The sequence below is a fragment of the Theropithecus gelada genome, chromosome 10, assembly GCF_003255815.1.
Source record: "Theropithecus gelada isolate Dixy chromosome 10, Tgel_1.0, whole genome shotgun sequence".
NCBI lineage: Eukaryota > Metazoa > Chordata > Mammalia > Primates > Cercopithecidae > Theropithecus > Theropithecus gelada.
Window position 1 is genome coordinate 45,326,760 of NC_037678.1, and position 19,015 is coordinate 45,345,774.

A 19,015-nucleotide genomic window follows, 5' to 3' on the forward strand; every position below is an offset into this window, starting at 1 on the left:
GGGGTGGTGGGGGCAGGTTGCCCAAGGTCACACCACTGGCAGAGCTGGGACTCAAACCTTGGGACTCAGATCCTAAACTTCACCCCTTCCCTCTCTGCTCAAAGTTCTCTGATATCAGACCTTCTCATCACTTCTTAGAGACAAAGAGATGTGATTAACAAATCAATATGTCAAATACTAAGCATGTTCTACCTCCAGACAGTCTCTGGTGATGGGAGCAGGTGTGTTTGGGGCAGGGTAGGAGGTTTGAGCTGAGCAAAATTTGATGGAAGTCCAGAAATTTGCATGGTTTTTAATTACTTTCAGATTTAATAGAATATCATTCGGTGTGATTTATTCTACTCAAAGATTGATTAGTAATACAACTTGAATTGTATTCCATTTCCCCACACAATTTAAGATGATTTAGTGCCAAATAAAGACTAACCCTAAAAGCTGTTTCTTTAAAGAGCCCTAGTCACCCTTGTTCTAATGCACTTGGAAAGGAGAAATTGTGCCTCCACCAGTCAAACAGCAATTTGATCCTTCCTGAACCTCAAACAAATGAGGGTCCTTCCCATCTCTGCGGCAGTCGGTGCTCTAATGGGGTCTGAGTCACCTCTTCCTAGCCCAGGGTTTGTCAGACTCTGCACTGTTCTCTTCTGGGCTGGATCTTCCACTGTTGGGGGGTCCGTCCTGTGCATCAGAGGGTGTTAAGCAACATCCTTGACCTTCACCCACTAAATGCTAGTAGCATCCCCTTTCCCCAGTTGTGACAGCAAAAATGTCCGTAGACATTGCTCCATGTTCTCTGTGGGGGCAAAATTGCCCCCTGCTGAGAACCACTGATTGCTTTTGTGGGGAACCAGAGCATGTTCTTCAGAGGCAAACTTAAAATCTCACTCAAAAGTGGGGAAACTCCCTCTGAGGGATAAATCACAGCTTTTGTTTCATTTTTCTTTTTTTAGAGACAGGGTCTCGCTCTGTTGCCCAGGCTGGAATGCAATGGCCTGATCATAGCTCACTGCAGCCTCAAACTCCTGGGCTCAAGGGATCCTCCCACCTCAGCCCCAGTAGCTGGGACTACAAACATGTGCCTTCATGCCTGTTTTTTTTTTTTTTTTCGAATTTGTTTTGTAGAGAGAGGAGGTTTCACTACATTGCCCAGGCTGACCTCAAACTGCTGGGATCAAGCTATCCTCCCACCTCAGCCTCCCAAAGTGTTGGAATTACAGGCATGAGCCACCGTGCCCGGCTTGTTTCCTTGTTTCTTTTGTCCCGCTTGCTACGTGGACAGCATCCTTCAGGTGCCACTGGGGGACCCTCAGAGGACTGACACCTGCAGACGTTGGGGCTTAAGAGGGGTGCGGAGCAGGCAGCTACTTGTGCCCTGGCAGCGGTTGGTATCTTCCCATCTGTTTCTTCCCTTCTGTATCCTGGATTCTGCCTGAACCAAAGGGCCCCCTGAGGCCTCAAGATGAAAAGTAAAGTGGTCAGAAATGTGCCTCCCTTAATGCAGTTGGAGTTCTTGGGCCGGGGAACACATGTTGTTCCATTTAGTGGATTTGCTCTACCAGCTTCTGGGTGTTCAGCTTTTGGGAACCCCTGTCCCTCCAGGGGATGATGTTACTGTGTGTGTGTGTCCCTAACACTCTGCAGGCGGTAATTATAGAAATTTGCGGGACGGTCCTCGTCTCGCCGACCCCCTCCCCCTTTTCCATCTCAGACAACAAATAAAACAACCCAGCTCTCCTTTGCGGCAGGACCACCAGGGCTGAGCAAAGGGCCGCCAGCCCCTCCCCAGGGTCCCTCGCGCTCCCCACTTGGCTCTTTCAAGGGCGTTTCAATGAGCAGCCTTGTTGAGACTTCCACTAGGGCCCGGCCTAGAAGGGACCATTAAAAACAGTTTCATCAGAACAAAAGAGGTTCTGTTCTTATTGTCCCCCTGGCTGCAGTTTGGATGCAGCAGTTGAAAATCTATCTGGACCGAGCAACAAATCTGGACCCAACCAGGCTGTGGAGTTCGCCCTCAGTAGGGATTTCTGGATGGATCCTTGGAGCAGATAATTTACAGCTAAAGCAAAACACAAGGAGAAGCTTTTTATTTGGCACAAATGTTTTCTATTAAAAGCCTTCGGAAGCCCCAGTAACTGGAGCTCTCTTCTTACACGAGCTCGAGGTGATTGTATTCCTGCACACAGAGCCCTTAAAAGAATTCCTGGTTTGAATGCCAGTCTTGTCTGCAAGGAAGAGTATGGAGCTGCACTAGGAAAGATCGCACGGAGCCCAAAGCATGTGGAAGGGGAGTGTCTTTGGGTTGATTTTAAATGCCTGCCCTGGAAGCTTTGTGGTTGGTGATTTTCTGCTGCTGAGACGCACCAAACAGGCAGGGGCATTTGTGGTGTGGACACAGGGAGAATTGCCCCAGAGAGGAACTGTTTGTCTGTCATGGGGGATGGAAACTTTTGTGGCTTTCTGGGACATCAGATGAGGTCAGTGCCACCAATTCCACGAATGGACTGCCTAAAAGAAGTTATTTTAAAATTTTTATTTGTTTTAAAAAAGTTATTTTTAGGCAGGGTGTGGTGGCTCACACTTGTAATCCCAGCACTTGGGGAGACCGAGGCCGATGGATCACCTGAGGTCAGGAATTCGAAACCAGCTTGGCCAATGTGGCAAAACCCCGTCTCTACTAAAAATACAAAAAATTAGCCGGGTGTGGTGGTGGGCGCCTGTAATCCCAGCTACTTGGAAGGCTGAGGCAGGAGAATCGCTTGAACTCGGGAGGTAGAGGTTGCAGTGAGCCGAGATCATGCCACTGCACTCCAGCCTGGGCGACTTAGGGAGGCTCTGTCTCAAAAAAAAAAAAAAAGTTATTGAAAAAATTTTTTTCTGTCTGCCAAAGATGAAATTTCGAGAGATGACTAGTTTTAGCAGCTTATTTAGTTTGAACTCTGGAATCCTCATGCAGATTTCCAGAATGGTCATTTTCAAAACTGCCAGTTAGTGTCTGTGTGCAGGGCCTAGCGCAGCTCAGAGCCACTTTCATTCGGGTCATGAATTTGTCGAAATAGAAGAGTTGCAGGAGCCAGTTTTGCTGTTTTGGATTCTCCAAAACAGAAAAAATGTCCCTGCAAGGCCCTGAGGACAACCCCCAAGTGCAAACAAGAACCAGCCAGAAAGCTACAGGCCAACAGGTGTATCACAGCATTTCTCAGAATTCTATATCAGAGGGACATCAGCAATGTTGCTTTCCCTGTGCCCAACGACCAGGACATTCCTGGAGACGGCTTTTCTTTCTCCCTTGAGGAATTCAGAAGTGCCCTCCTGAGGAAATGTCAACTGTGAGGCCGACATGAAGAGTGGTACTGGCTGCCAGTCTCTCTCTCTCTCTCTCTCTCTCTCTCTCTGTTGCCCAGGCCGGAGTGCAGTGGGGGTGATCTCAGCTCATTACAACCTCTGCCTCCCGAGTTCAAGTGATTCTCCTGCCTCAGCCTCCCGAGTAGCTGGGATTACAGCCGCCCACCACCACACCTGGCTAATTTTTGTATTTTTAGTAGAGACAGGATTTCACCATGTTGACCAGGCTGGTCTTAAACTCCCGATTTTAAGTGATTCACCCGTATTGGCCTCCCCAAGTGTTGGGATTATAGGCGTGAGCCATCGTGCCTGGCCAGTTGACATTTCTTTTCTCTTTTTTTTTTTTTTTTTTTTTGAGACAGAGTCTCACTCTGTCACCCAGGCTGGAGTGCAGTGGCAGCAATCTCAGCTCACTGCAAGCTCTGCCTCCTGGGTTCACGCCATTCTCCTGCCTCAGCCTTCCGAGTAGCTGGAACTACAGGTGCCCGCCACCATGCCTGGCTAATTTTTTTTGTTTTTTTTGTTTTTTTTGTTTTTTTTTTTGAGACGGAGTCTCGCTCTGCCGCCCAGGCTGGAGTGCAGTGGCCAGATCTCTGCTCACTGCAAGCTCCGCCTCCCGGGTTCACGCCATTCTCCTGCCTCAGCCTTCCGAGTAGCTGGGACTACAGGCGCCCGCCACCGCGCCCGGCTAGTTTTTTGTATTTTTTAGTAGACACGGGGTTTCACCATGTTAGCCAGGATGGTCTCGATCTCCTGACCTCGTGATCCGCCCGTCTCGGCCTCCCAAAGTGCTGGGATTACAGGCTTGAGCCACCGCGCCCGGCTTTTTTTTTGTATTTTTAGTAGAAACGGGGTTTCACCATGTTAGCCAGGATGATCTCAATCTCCTGACCTCGTGATCCGCCCGCCTTGGCCTCCCAAAGTGCTGGGATTACAGGCGTGAGCCACCGCACCTGGCTGACATTTCTTAAGTTGATTTTGTGTTAGGTACTTTCCATGGATTATCCCATTGGTTCTTCCCAGCAATCTGAGGGACACAGATGAGAGAAATAATTTTGCCCATTTTACAGATGAGAAAACAGAGACCCAGAAAGGTTTGGCAAATTGTCCAGGGTCACATGGTGAGCGAGTGGCAGATTCTGATTCAGGAGTCCTGGGTGGGCTGAGATCCTGCTCCTGGTGGTGCTGAAACCCGTCTCTACTAAATAGACAAAAATTAGCCAGGCGTGGTGGTGGGCGCCTGTAGTCCCAGCTACTCGGGAGGCTGAGGCAGGAGAATTGCTTGAACCAGGAGGTGGAGGTGGCAGTGAGCCAGATCACACCACTGCACTCCAGCCTTTTTTTTTCTAAAAAAAAAACAAAAAAACCAGAATGCTCTTCCCCAGTGATGTCAGCAGCTCCTTCCCTCTCTGTCCTCAGGGGTCCCTGCTCAGATCCGGGGCTTTTCCTGATCACCATAGCTAAAGTGGCATCCTTGTCCCTCTCTGCACCCCTGCCCTGTGTTACTGGGCCCTGTCTAACAGCCCTATTAGGGTAAAAGCCTCGTGTGGAGAAGTTTGGTCCGTGTTGTTCACTGTTGTATGCACCACACTCAGAACAATGACTGGCACCTGGTAATACTCATTAAATAATTAATGCAAGAGGATAGAATGAACCCCTAGAAGAATCTATTCCAAAAGCAGACAAAAGGAGTTTAAAATTCAAAGTAGGAACAAAGACAGGGGCACAAAAACCAACACACAAGCAAAACCCAGCGGCAAGTGACAGCCGCTCCCTGATTGAGCAGCTGTGTCTTGAGTCCCTGCTACCTGCCAGGTACTGAACCAGGAGGCAGGAGCCTGCGGCAGATGGTCTCATGACGGAGGTGGATGAGAAGTCAGGAACCACACTGGACTGAGTTAGGGCCACAGCTGAAAAGGGACAGGGTCTCTGTGAACTCCTCTATCGATCAAGTATTCATTGAGCACTGACTGTATGCAGAGTCCCGTGTTAGATACAGAAAGTATAAAACAGTGTATGTGGCATGTCCTCTGGGAGCTCACAAACCAACGGGCACATAGCACCCAGTGCTAATGACCTGCAAACCCATGCCAGTGCGGAAATTCAGAGCTGGAAAGGCCATTGTCGGGGGTAAGTGCCTGCCCCCCAGGGCCTCTGTCTGTCTGCAGAGCCCCTGTTCAGCTGGGTGCTTGGCCATCAAGGGTTTTTTGGTTTTTTTTTTTTTATCAAATTTTCTTTTCTTTTCTCTTATCTTCCTCTTTCTCTCTTTTCTTTCCTTTCCTTCCTTTCCTTTTCTTTCATCCTTTCGTTCTTTCTTTATTTTGAGATTGTGTTTTGCTCTTGTTGTCCAGGCTGGAGTGCAATGGCATGATTTCAGCTCACTGCAACCACTGCCTCCAGAGTTCAAGTGATTCTCCTGCTTCAGCCTCCTGAGTAGCTGGGACTATAGACACCCACCACCATGCCCAGCTAATTTTTCTATTTTCAGTAGAAATGGGGTTTCACCATGTTGGGCAGGCTGGTCTCAAACTCCTGACCTCAGGTGATCCGCCCATCTCTGCCTCCCAAGGTGCTGGGATTACAGGCTTTAGCCACTGCGCCTAGGCAAATTTGGTTTTCTTTTTACTGGCCCAGTGTCCCTTCCTGGATTCAGGTGACAGCATCCCCCTGCTTTGGGGAAATGGTGCCTGCCCTACGATGTGGTCTCTGGCGGGGCTGACCCAGTGCCCTGACCTCCACCCTGACTCATAGGTGAGCAGGTGAGGCTGGGAAATCCAGGTGCTCCCTTCCCCGTTTGCCATTACTGGTGTGCGAGGTGAGCCCAGACCTGGATATCCTCTCCTGGGAGCAAGAGGCTCTCTCTCTCTCTTCCCAGGGTCGCTTGCTGGCCTTGACATGTGGCAGTGCAGAGGCAAACCTCTCTGCGGTAGGAAATAGTGAAGCCAGCATTCAGATAGATGCCAACTTGAAAGATGGGGACAGAGAGAAACAGAGCCACGGAGACAGAGGTCACTCCATGAGCCCCTGGGCACACTGTTGATAGGACTTCCCTGTTAGGGACTCCACTCTGAGTTGGGCATTGAGCCGTTTTGAGGTGGGTTTCTGACACTTGCACATGATAGATCTCTGACTTAATGTAACAGCTTGCGAAACACTCTACCCTCTCCTCCCTCATTAAAGACTGAGAATGTAATCCCAGCACTTTGGGAGGCTGAGGTGGGTGGATCACAAGGTCAAGAAATCGAGACCATCCTGGCCAACATGGTGAAAACCCATCTCTACTAAAAATACAAAAATCAGCTGGGCGTAGTGGCACACGCCTGTAGTCCCAGCTACTTGGGAGGCTGAGGCAGGAGAATCTCTGGAACTCAGGAGGAGGAGGTTGCAGTGAACCGAGATCCGGCCACTGCACTCCAGCCTGGCGACAGAGCAAGACTCCGTCTCAAAAAAAAAAAGGTATTGAGAAGTCCCGCAGTGAAGAAACGTGTTTCCCTTTCTGGAGCCCATCGTGTCTTAAACTTACTTGACAGAAAGCCATTTTCCCTCACAACATGTGCAAACATTTTGATGAACAGGAGAAAGAGAGAGGGTCCTCGATGCAGTGAAACATTGAAGGGGTGGAGGTGATATTTGCAACACGAAACTCCTCTGGAAAATGGGGCTTCAAAGTGGCTCCTTGAAGCCAGACATAGAGAATTATCTAGATCAAATGTTCCTGTTGTAGAACTTAGCTCCTGAGTAAGGAATTTTGTATCTACACGGGGCCATTTTCACAACACGACTTTTTTGAGTCACGTTCTGTTGTTTTATCTATAAAATTTCTGCCTCAGAGACAGGCCTGCTTTTTAAACACAGGGTGGTTTTATCTGCTCAGCCTGTTTATTGCTTCATGCCAAGAAGGCTTTCCGAAGTCACAGATGCCTTGAACCTCTAAGCAAGGGACTCAAAATGTCCACACTAGACTGATTTCTCTCCTTAAAAAAATGGAAATAGAAGAACCAAATGTCTGTAAATTGAATTTTCTGGTTATAATGAGGTGATTCCCACCCCCAACCCCCAGCAAATTCCTACATGGCGTTTGGGGATGAAAGAATATTACCCCATAAAAACAAAATCAGGGCTCCAGTGCCAGAGATGTGGAGGGTTGTAAGGAGCCATGGTTTACGATGGGGTCCAGGGAAGGGAGGTGGTGGTGGCTTGAGGTGTAGGGTAGCTTCTACCCTTCACTGGAGCCCTAAAGAAAAACCCTGGACTTGGTATCTAAACAGCAGCCTTAGGAAATGGTCTGGGTCTCAGGTGACCACGATCTTTTGCAAACTCTTGGATGTCTGGGAACATCATGTTTCCTGGTTTTGCAGATGCTGGCAGCTCACTGGGAGCTTGTTGGGAGCAGAGATGGGTGGAGCAGAAGTCTGGCTGAGGAGGGACACTGAGCCTTGGAAGAGGAGAACAGACCAGGGCCAGCAATGCCCATGTGTGGAGACTCTGTTCAGGGACAGGGGCCCCAGCTGGAAGTTGGGTCGCAGTTCTTTGGGCTGTGAGAATTGGGCACCAACTTGAGTCACCCCAAGGAATGTGGTGGGATCATAAAGACACCTGTGGGGAACTATCAGCTCCAGGAAAAGCCGGAGTTAGGAGGGTCTTCTGGAGCCAAGCATCCCAGATGCTCTTGTGGTCACCGCAGGGCCTTTGTCCCCACCGTTGCCTCTGCCCACAGTCCCCTCCCCGTACTCCTCCTAGGCCTGGCTTTAGAGACCGCCCCTCCTCAGAGAGGCCTTCCCACCCTCTGCTCTCAGCCTCTCACTGGGCTTTCTTTTTCTCCATGGCACTTGTCAGTCACTCCTGCTTCTCGTCCATCTCCCCTAACTAAAATACCTGTGTGAGACGTCTTGAATATCTTTCCACTGCTACTGTCTCATGGTCTGAAAGAGACTATCACATGGTGGGAATAAATTAATATATATGTGAATGAATCAATGAACGAATAAAATTTCAGGGCTGCTGGGTACAGTTGCTGAGAGTGTGTACTGCACGACTCCGGAGGTCACCGTTGTCAAAGGCAAGAATAGGAATGTTGATCCCAGAGTGCACAGTGTACAACCTACACTACTGGACCCCAGTGGCCTGAGCTCCTTTGTAAGGCAAGCTTGCTCACCACCCATCATGGCTACACTTTCTACCTCTTGACCTGGCCTTACTCCTGTAACCTCGTTTTCTCTGGATTTCCTATTTTAAATGCCCAAGGAAGCAAATCTGATAACTCTGGATAGTTGTCTTGCCTCAAGCCGTGTCATCGGTCACTCTGGGCAGCTTGGAGTAATGGCCTTCACATGACATCCTCTATCCTGATTTTTTCAGGCTGGGGAGGGGGCAAGGTTGCCTGTGGTGGTCACCTGTGTGTGCTGCCTGCCTGGACCCATGCAAATACTTCACACACAATGTCTCATTTTATCCCCACAACATCCCCACAACAAGCCAGCATATTTATTTATTTATTTATTTATTTATTTATTTATTTATTTATATCTGAGATGGAGCTTTGCTCTTGTTGCCTAGGCTAGACTGCAATGGCATGCTCTCAGCTCACTGCAACCTCCTCCTCCAGGATTCAAGTGATTCTCCTGCCTCAGCCTCCCAAGTAGCTGGGATTACAGGCATGCACCACCACACCCAGCTAATTTTGTATTTTTTATTAGTGGGTTTCACCATGTTGGTCAGGGTGGTCTTGAACTTCTGACCTCAGGTGATCCACCCACCTTGGCCTCCCAAAGTGCTGGGATTACAGGCATGAGCCACTGTGACCGGCCAGGCAGCACTATAATTATACCTACTTTACAGGTGAGGAAATGGGCTCAGAGACTGCCGTCAGGCTGGCTGAATTAAAACATGGTTCCATTGCTTTCTGGCAGTGGAATTGATTAATCTGAGCCTCAGTTTCCTCATCTGTAAATTGAGCACAAAAATATCTATTTCAAAAGAGTTGTGAGGATGAAATGAGGTGATGCAGATAACTGAACCGGGCGTCTAGACTATTAGCCATCGTTGGTACTGATGTCTGTTGGTGTGCTGTCCTTCCCTCCGACTTGGAAGTGCTTGATGCCACTGTCTGCAGTGATGCTGCAGGTGGGAGGAGCTTGCATGTGCTCTGAACACATGACGAAAATGAAAAAATTTGTTTTTTAGGGTTTGTGTTCTGAGGCTTAGTTGTCTGGGGCACAAGTGCTTGAAGAAGAGAAAAGCTCCCCGGGATGCTTGCACACATGCTCCGGCAAGTCTGCATCTGACTCTCAAGGCTGTTTTGTCACCTGATCTCCCAGTGACTCTGAGATGTGTGATGAGTGCGGCTCAAGGAGTGGGGAGCTCAGGGGCATGCCCACTGCCACTCAGCAGGTGAGTGACAATCCCGAGTCAGGCAGTATTCCAGACAGAAACCAAGACGTGCTCGCAGAGAGTTCATTCGCTCATTCAGCAAATATTCACCGAGTATCAGCTACATATGGGACACTGTTGTGAGCTCTACTCATGGTAGTGAACAAATCAGACCAAAACACATGCCCACATTTCCATGGCAGGAGAGAGACAATGAACAAATGAACATGTAACTGTTGTATTTCAGGTGGTGGTGGTAAGAGAAAATGAAAACATGGGTTGCTTCTGATAGACGGGCAAGGGAAAACGTCAGTGGTGAAATATTTGAGCAGAGACCCAGAGGAGGTGAAGGAGGTGAATATCAGCATGAGCCTTCCAGGCAAATGGCCCAGCAAGTGCAAAGGCCCTGAGGCTTTTGCAGAACCAAGGACACAGCTGATGCGTCTTGCTTTATGCATAAAAGCTCTTAGTGTAGAATTGCCAGATAGAATACATGGTGAGAGGTTAAGTTTGCATTTCAGATAAACAAAGGCTCATTGTTAGTATAAGTATGTCCTGTGCAACTTGGGACATATTTATTAAAAAAAAAAATGAGTCATTGTTTATCTGAAATTCAAATTTAACTGGATAGCCTATATTTTTTATTTGCCAAATCTGGCAACTCAGCTCAGTGGTTTGTTATCATGTGAGCTATGGAAATAAAAATCTCAGGCTGGCTTTCCAGGGGCAACTGACTGGGTGAAATAGGGGATCAGAATTGGGTCATCCAGTTTGAATGCTGGCTTTGTCATTTGTTAGTCATGTTTCTTGGCCAAGTCCTTTAACCCCTGGGCCTCCATATCTTCATCTGTGAAATGGGAGATACTGCATCCAATTTCAGGGTGATTCGAAGACAAGAGCTAATCAGCAAAGCTTGGACATCAGATAGCTGTGTCATTCACGCTCACTCTCATTAGTTGTTGCATCATATGTAAGATGAGCTCAAATCTGTTAGTCTTCCCATAAGATCTTTTCACATGAGTTGGGACTAACCTGTTATATTTAGAGTAATGGTTTACCAACAGGGAGGCAATAAAGATAAAACTCGAAGTAAAAGAAAGAACACATTTTTTTTTTTTTTTTTTTAATGAGCAGAAACACAGTGAAGGAGGTGAGAGAAGGAAGAAAACAACAGAGATGGAGAGAAGCACGACGTAGGGTGGTGAGGAGTTCCCAGGACTCTGGGAGCCAGGAGCCCAGCCTAATCCTAGCTCTGCCCTGATTCACTGTAAGACTTTGGGTTCAACAGTTTCTCTTTGAGTGTCAATTTCTCTGTCTTCAGGATGAAGGAATTGAACCACATGTCTGCAGGACTTTTGTTGTAATGGACTGGAAACTCGGTACACAATGCCTTAAGCTGAACAGTCCTGGGTGGGGCTGGCTTCAGGGGTAGTGGGCTCCAGGGACTCACTGATGCTGTCGGTCTCCTGCCTCCTCTTGTTTTACTGTCCTGTGGCTTCTCTCACAGGGCAGGCTCTCCCTGAAGGGAGGGAAAATAACTGCCAGCAGCAGCCCCTGACCTAGCAACCCCAGTGGGAGGAAAGACCCCTTTTCCTGGTAGTTCCAGCAAAAGTTCTAAAGTTGAATCTCACTGACTTAGATTAGGTCACATGACTCACTGAACCTATCGCACGTGCGTCTCTGATTGACCAGGCTGGGTCACGTACCCACCTGAATTTTAGAGAAGAGGATAGTTCAACCTGAAATACAGGGACTGACAGTGAAGAACGGGCATTTCCACTGAGGAAAACAGGAAATCTTGGCCAGGCACAGTGGCTTATGCCTGTAATCCCAGCACTTTGAGAGGCCAAGACAGATGGATTGTTTGAGGCCAGGAGTTCAAGATCAGTCTGGCCAATGTGGTGTAACCCTGTCTCTACTAAAAATACAAAAATTAGCTAGGTGTGGTAGTGCACGTAGTAGCTGTAATTCCAGCTACTTGGTGGGCTGAGGAGGGAGAATTGCTTGAACCCAGGAGGCGGAGGTTACAGTGAGCTGAGATTGTGCCACTGCACTCCAGCCTGGGGACAGAGGGAGAGTCTGTCTCAAAAAAAAAAAAAAAAAGAAAGAAAAGAAAACAGAGGAAATCTTTGCAGAAGAAGGAGAAAAGGCAGGGGTCTCAAATTAGGTGGGCTTCCAAAGTGTTTTCTCTGAAACCCTGGGAGCAGAGAAAATGGTAGTGAAAAGAAACCAAGCCTGGGGGCTCTGGGCCCCTGCTGGGATCACCTGATAAAAGGCAGGGTGTCCAGTCCGATTTAAACTTCAGATAAACGATGAGTGAATTTCAGTATGAGTATATTGAATACATATACTCCAATATAATGGGATATACTCATACTAAAATTCATTCACTGTTTATCTGAAATTCAAATTGAACTGCACACCCTATATTTTTTTGCTAAATGTGGCGACCCTAGTCCCTCCCCTGCCCTATTTAACCAAAGAAGCTCTGTTTCTATTTTCTGTGTCGAGCCTGTGTGAAAAACTTCCTTGACCAAAAGTTTTAGCTACTGAACAAAAGAGAAGGCCTGTATCCTTTTAACTGACATGGTTGCCATGCCGTCTCCAGCTCCCCAGTGCTGTATCCAGCAGGGCTCCTGGCTGCAGGCAACAGAAACCAGCTTGGGCAGGCTGGTGCAGAAAAGGAGTCCACTAGAGGATCTTAGAGGCTCACAGAACCCCTGGGAGGGCCAGAGAACCAGGCTTGGGGGCTCTGTAGTTGGGACACGGCCCCAGATCACTCTGCAGAATGGTCTGGGCCTGCGCTGATAGCTTCTGGGGTCGGTGCCTCTGACTGACTGAAACTTGGTCACCTGTCAGGGCTCTGGCTGCAAAGCAGGCGAGACAGTGCTTTTCTGGATATTCACCAGATGGGGCATCCTCAACCATAGGAGAGGGCTCAGATCTAGCTGGGAGGAGGGAGATGCTGAAAAGCAGGAGCAGTGAACCCTCACTCCTGCTCTTGCAGATGGAATTCTGGTTTTGGATGTTTCTGGGGAGACGGGGAGTTTATCAGATCAGTCACCAGGGGCCAAACAGCAGACTTGTGCTGGGAAGGGACTCTGGGGAAGGTTAGGGTCAGAGTTTGCCTAAAGGGGCCGACAGTTCCAGCCTTTTCAACCACTGGCTCAGTAGTCCTCAAATCATGAATTCAATGGAGCTGTCTTGAAATGCACCATCCTTGGTGGTCCTTTGGTTTGGGTGATGGGTTGTGGGAGTCTGGGCACATCCTCCAGACACAGCAGAGCCCTTTATGAGACCGGGGCAAACCAGATTCATGGAATCTGACTGGTAGATGTGTCTTCTTTGGTCTAATGACCAAAACGAGTTCAGTTGGTTGCCAATAGATAAACATTGAGAGATGTCACCACTCAAACTCAAGTTTCTAGCTTCTCTGGAAAATTAGAACTATCTGGTGATGTTGGAATCAAATTTCTGGATGGCATCACCCATGGGCATGTGGTTTCCAGTTCACCCCAGTCTGCACCCCTCCTTACTTATCCAGGCCAGTGCCTCCTGCCACCTGTCACTGTGTCTGTGCTCATGATTGCCTTTCATTAAATTAAGAGGAAGGGAAATATTCCTTGGGCCTCACATTGCATCTCTGTATTTATGTTACGTGGCAGGTGCCCGTTGGCTTTTGAGTGCATGACTTCTGCAATAAAGGAGGAATTGAAGACGGGCTCAGAGGTATGTTCCTCAAACACTGATAGGGCATCTACTGTGTGCAAGGCCTCCATGGGCACTGGGAGGTCCATCCAGGACTAAGACAAACCCTGTGTTTTGGTGTACCTCAATGTTTAAGGACTTAGGTCCTGGAACAAGATAGCCGGTGTCAGAATTCTGATTTTACCATTCATTCACCATTGGTGTGGCTTCGGGCGGGTTCCCTCAAGTATTTGAGCCTCAATTTCCTCATCTGTAAAATGGGGATAATACTAATAAAAATAATACAAGCTAATTGGGAGAAGTAATGAGTTAATTTAAAAAGACAGCCGGAATCACAGATAATGAAGTTTTAATTTGAAGCCCCAGTTGGTCAGCGGTAACTTCAAAAATCTAGAGCCCTGATCATCAACATACAGTCTGAAGACCACAGCCTCTGAGCCCCCAGGAGCTGATGAGGAGTGCAGAATCTCAGCCTACTCACACTGGCTGTGTGGGAATCTGTGTTCTAGCAGACCCCCAGCGGATTCATATGCACAGTTGGTTTGGAGAAGTGTTGCTTTACGTTAAAACAAGGAAAGAAGGGGCTGCTCCCAGGTCACTGAACGTTCACTGATGCTTAAAGGCCTGTGTTGTGTAGACAGATGTGGCTTTGGATCCTGGCTCCATTACAGATTGGCTGTCTGACTTTGGGCAAGGTGCTCTCTGGACGTTGGTCCTCCTTCTCTGCCATGTGAGGAGCAGAACTAGCCTCTCCATGCAGTGAGGGGTTGCAGGTGACGTGGGCTTGGGCAGTGCAGGCTTAGCAGGTGTCCAGCAGAAGCAAGTGCTCCCAACAGGTGACAGGTCGGCCGCTCCCTGTCACGTTTTGGAAGGAGGAAAAGGCTACCTCTAATGCTGAACCAAGGATAGTTAGTGCTCAAAACCATACCAGACTTCCTCCAATCAAGGAAGAAATACAGCCCTGATAATAATAAACACTGCTTCCCCCTAGCTGGCTTCCAGATCCTAGAAATCCTGCACGGTATCAGCTTTCTCTAGAGTGTGTGTGTCGTCTGTGTTTTCCATTTGGAACTGTGGCCACTGCCATGTGTATTTAAGACTGATGGAAGACGTTTAGTCTCTCATTCTGCTGCTTTTAAAGTTGTGCAAAGAAAATCTCAGAGTGGGCAAACGTGAGGAGTCCAAGCCTCCCGTGCAATGAGAGATCTGCATGGGAGACAAAATTTCACCACAGGTGTGCTCTAATAACTTCCTGTGCAGGGTCCACCTCTCTGCACACAAGGATTTTCAAGCCTGTGCACGAGGCCGCTCTTGACCTTCTATTCCTTGTTGGGGTTGGAGGTCCAGGTCATCTGGCCTTAGCCAGGTGGTGTGGACAGAGAGAGCCGCCCACTGGCTTCCTTGACTGTGCTCCCCAGGTAGCCCCAGGGCCGGCCGAACCTCCTCTAGGGCAGATGGATGAAGATGAGGTCCCCACCTCGCTGAACAATGTGTGTGTCAGCAGAATTCTTTTCTTCTTTTTACTGCCTTAGAGAGACACGCTGACTTGGTCAAAATCGCTTCGGCAAGATGTGACTGATGATGGAGGAAATGAAAACTCCTGGCCCAGCACTGGGAGGCCAGCAGGCGAGGGGCACGGACCCTGGGCCGGGGCCGCCTGACACAATAACACCCCTCACAATTCCAGGCCATCTTTCATCCAGCCAAAGGCGGCCCCAGGTGTGGAGCAGACTGGGGCAGATCGGATTACGGTCCTGGAGCCTAGTGCTGGGTGCCCTGGCCAGGGGAGCCACAACTGGGAGTGTGTGGGTGGGGGACTAGCTGCTGGGGAAATGAGATAGGCCCCAGGGAAGTCCCTGGGCCCGGCTGGCCTGTGGTGGGCCTGGGCACAATGTGAGGATCGGAATGCAGTGATGACCCTTTCATCTCTAATGTTCCCTTCCACTTCGCTGTCTCTTTTGCTCTGGTACTTTTGCTCTTGCTCTCAGAGTCAGGATACATTTGCTTTTCTCTGCTTGGCCAAAAAGCAGATCATCATGAAAAGTTTTGTTGTTGTTTTGTAACTCAGGAGGCTTTTCGGTTACCATATTTTCCTTTTCATCCAGATGGTAACATAATAACATTTATCAAGGGTTTTCTCTGTGTCCCAGGCACTGTGCAAAGCTCTTTCCATGAATTAACTTCTGAAACCTCACAGCGATCCCAGAAGACAGGCGCTATCAGTCCCCCATTTTACAGATGGGGGAACTGAGGTGTGGAGAGGTTAAGTCCCTTGCCCATGGTGCACAGCTGGAAGAGACAGAGCTGGAGTGTGAATGTGGGTGGGCAGGCTCCAGTGCCCAGGCTACCTCCTCCACACAAGATTTGCCCTCAGCAATCGCAAAGCCTTTTCTGGTGGTGGACTCAGCTCCCAAACTGGCATCGGAGGCACTCCCAGATGGATATTTCTTGCTTGCTGGTTTTCATTCATTCATTCATTCATTCATTCATTCATTCAGCATTCACTGAGGGGCTGGTGCAGTCTTGGGGATGCCTCTGGGGCAGGAAACAGGGAAAAGAAAGACCCCCTCCCCCAGCATGGATCACAGGAAAGATAAGGCTAAATGGGGGTTTGTGGGAGTTCAGAGGAAACCTTATCTCTTGAGGTCTTGGATATGAAGGGCATGTTGTCTCTCCCTCTTGCATGAGAAAAGGTGGCATCTCGGAGGAAGGGTTTCTGGGGTGAGGGATCTGGGAGATGCCTTAGCTTGGCGCCTGCACTGGCGCCTGCATGGTCAGGCCTCAGTCAACCGGTCTCTTTAGGTGTTCGCTGTGCTTATTACTATTCATTCAACAGGTACTAATTGAGCACCTGCTGTGTGCCAGGCTCAGAATAGGCTCAGGTGAGATGCACAAAGAAGGGTAAACTAGAATCCTTGCTTAGACACTGACAGATCAGTTGTTTCATATGTAAATTGTAGCACCCAGACCTGCTGCCCCTGCCCCCAGCCTCACCTGCTTGTGAAGATCCCCCCAAAAGATTTGAGAGTAGATAAAAAGCAGAGACTACCGCTGAAGGGCAGGGCTGCTTTGGCTCCTTGTTATTTCAGACTTTGGAAGAAAGTGACCTCCTTTCTCTCTGCTGGCACTGGAGGTGGCATAGCCTGCCCCTGGCAAGCCAGCGCTGGAGGGTGTATGCAGGGCTGGGGACTGAGCCTGGTTTCTGTTCCCTTCTCTTTAGGGCTCAAGCACTTGCTATTCCTCCACCTGGGATGCCTTTCCCTGGAAAAGCCTGTCTCTTTCTTGTCTTTCAGAACTCAGGTCAGTGGCATCTCCTCCAAAAGCTCCCCTCCCCACCCTCCATCACCTCACCTTATCTGCCCCTCCCCCCCCCACTGCCTGTCAGTTATCACAGGCTGAAGTGACCCAGGTTCTCCAGTTGCACACTCTCAGATGGATCCTGGATGACTGTGGCACTACCGCAATTTCCCCAGTGGCCCTGGGGTAGGATTCCTGCACACCACGATGCCCACCTTTCCTTCTCCCTCCTGCATGTCCTCCTCTGCCTGGCTTCTGAATTGTTTCCAGAAAGAGTGATGGACAAGACCTGCCTCTCCTCCAGTCCCTGACTCTTATTTGAGGCTCTCGCTTTGCTTCCCTGGCCTGGAGGCCACGGCTCCTTGATGGAGTCCGCCATGTGGGTTCGCTTATGGCCGTGTCTTCCTGCCCAGCATTGTGCTTGGCCCCAGGACTGGCCACATAATATCTGGGTCAGGTGCAAAATTAATACGGGGCAGGGGAGACTTTGTTCATAGGTGATTTAGAACTGCATATGGTGACCCCAGAGTAGGAAACCAAGTGTGGGGCCCTTGAGAGCTGGGGGGCCCTGTACGACTGTCCAGGTTGCAGGTCCCACAGCTCCCCACCTGATATCCTGTGCTCCATGCTTGTCTGTTGAAGGAAGGAGTGAATGGATGAAGACCAGGTGGTGGGGGTGGTTTGAGGGCCTTGCCTGGGGGGTGGGCAGAGGCCCCTCCCTGGCATGGGGGCTCAGGACCTGTTACATCTCACAGCCTGGGGCCTATGTATAAATGGCCAGGACCTGCAGGCTGGCATGGGGGCTCAGAACCTGTTCCATCTCACAGCCTGGGGCCTGGGTGTAAATGGCCAGGACCTGCAGGCTGGTATCTTTCTGCTCCTTGCCTGGCCTCTGGCCTCCCCTTTCTCTACCCATGTGGCTCCTCAGGCTGCCATCTAGTCCAAAAGCCCCCAAGGGAGACCCAGAGGACCACTTGGCCAAACTACTTCTGCTCCAGAAAACTGTCGAAGACCATAATTCTCTTCCCCAGCTCTCCTGCTCCAGGAAGGACAGCCCCAAAGTGAGGCTTAGCCAGAGCCCCTCCCAGACAACCCCCCTGCCCCCGCCCGCTTCCCTAACCGCAGCCCTTCCCAGTTCATCCCAGAGCCCCTCTGGGGATCCTCTCTCACCCAGCCCCAGCAGGGGAAGGAGACAGGATGAACTTTTACCCTGCTGCCCTCACTGCCACTCTGGGTGCAGTAATTCCCTTGAGATCCCACACTGGCAGAGGGACCAGTAGGTTCTGAGTGGTCTGGGGACTCCCTGTGACAGCGTGCATGTCTCAGTATTGATTGAGGGATGAATAGATGAGGAGAGGCAGGAGAGGAGGCTGATGGGGAGGTCTCAGGCACAGACCCTTGGAGGGGAAGAGGATGCCAAGACCAGCGGCTGGCTCCCCAGGCACTGCCACGGGGAGGGCTGATGGGAAGCCCTAGTGGTGGGGCTGGGGTGTCTGGTCTCAGGCTGAGGGGTGGCTGGAAAGATACAGGGCCCCTTAGAGGAGAAAGTGGGAAGAACCCCCCAGCTCAAACGAAGTTCACTTATTCACTCAACAAATCGTGATTGCGCAGCCACAGTGGCTACCAGGCGCTGGGTTCAAGGCACTGCGGGCACCAGAGCTGCAGAGAAGATCGCTGGTCCTGGCCTCAGTGCGCTGGGCGTCTAGCGGGGATAAGAAGGCAATAAAGAAGGCACGGAGTAACTCAAACAACAATTCCAGACAGCAAGAGAAATTACAGGAAAGAAAACAAATGTACGTGGGGGTGAGGCGAGGAAACAACCTCAGCTTGGCAGGTCTTGGAGGTCTCTGGGAGAAAGCAGGGTCTGATGGGGGGCGGGAGGTGGTGAGCCGGGAGCCGTCCAGGCGGAGGGAATGGCGAGCGCAGAGACAAGCTGGCAACCGGTTCAGAGAGGCGCGGAGGGGTCAGCGTGGCTGGCTTAAAAGGAGACGGGGACTGAGGGGCAAGACCGCCTCAAGGGTCACCGCTTCCAGGAAGCCTTCTATTTCCGCGCCACCTCCGCGGTCCCCCAACTTTTCCCACCGCGGCCCGCAGCCCACCCGTCCCGCTCGGGCCGCCTTCCTGGTCCGGACGCGAGTGCCAAGAGGGCAGGGCCGGCTTGGATTCCTCCAGCCGCATCCCCGCGACGTCCCGCCAGGCTCTAGGCACCCCGTGGGCACTCGGTAAACATTTGTCGAGCGCTCTAGAGGGAATGAATGAACCCATTGGGCACAGCTGGGGGGAGGGCGGGGCCGAGGGCAGG

The 19,015-nt window shown here is 50.1% G+C and overlaps 1 long non-coding RNA gene across 1 annotated transcript; it reads right to left on the bottom strand.

Annotated features, from left to right (window-relative positions):
* Window positions 1–2,083: 2,083 nt before the first annotated feature.
* On the bottom strand, window positions 2,084–18,941 carry LOC112633645. Its single transcript, XR_003121561.1, has 2 exons — window positions 18,535–18,941; window positions 2,084–2,829 (listed from the first exon to the last, which is right to left on the bottom strand). It is a non-coding gene; the product is annotated as an uncharacterized LOC112633645 (long non-coding RNA).
* Between the last annotated feature and the right edge of the window lie 74 nt (window positions 18,942–19,015).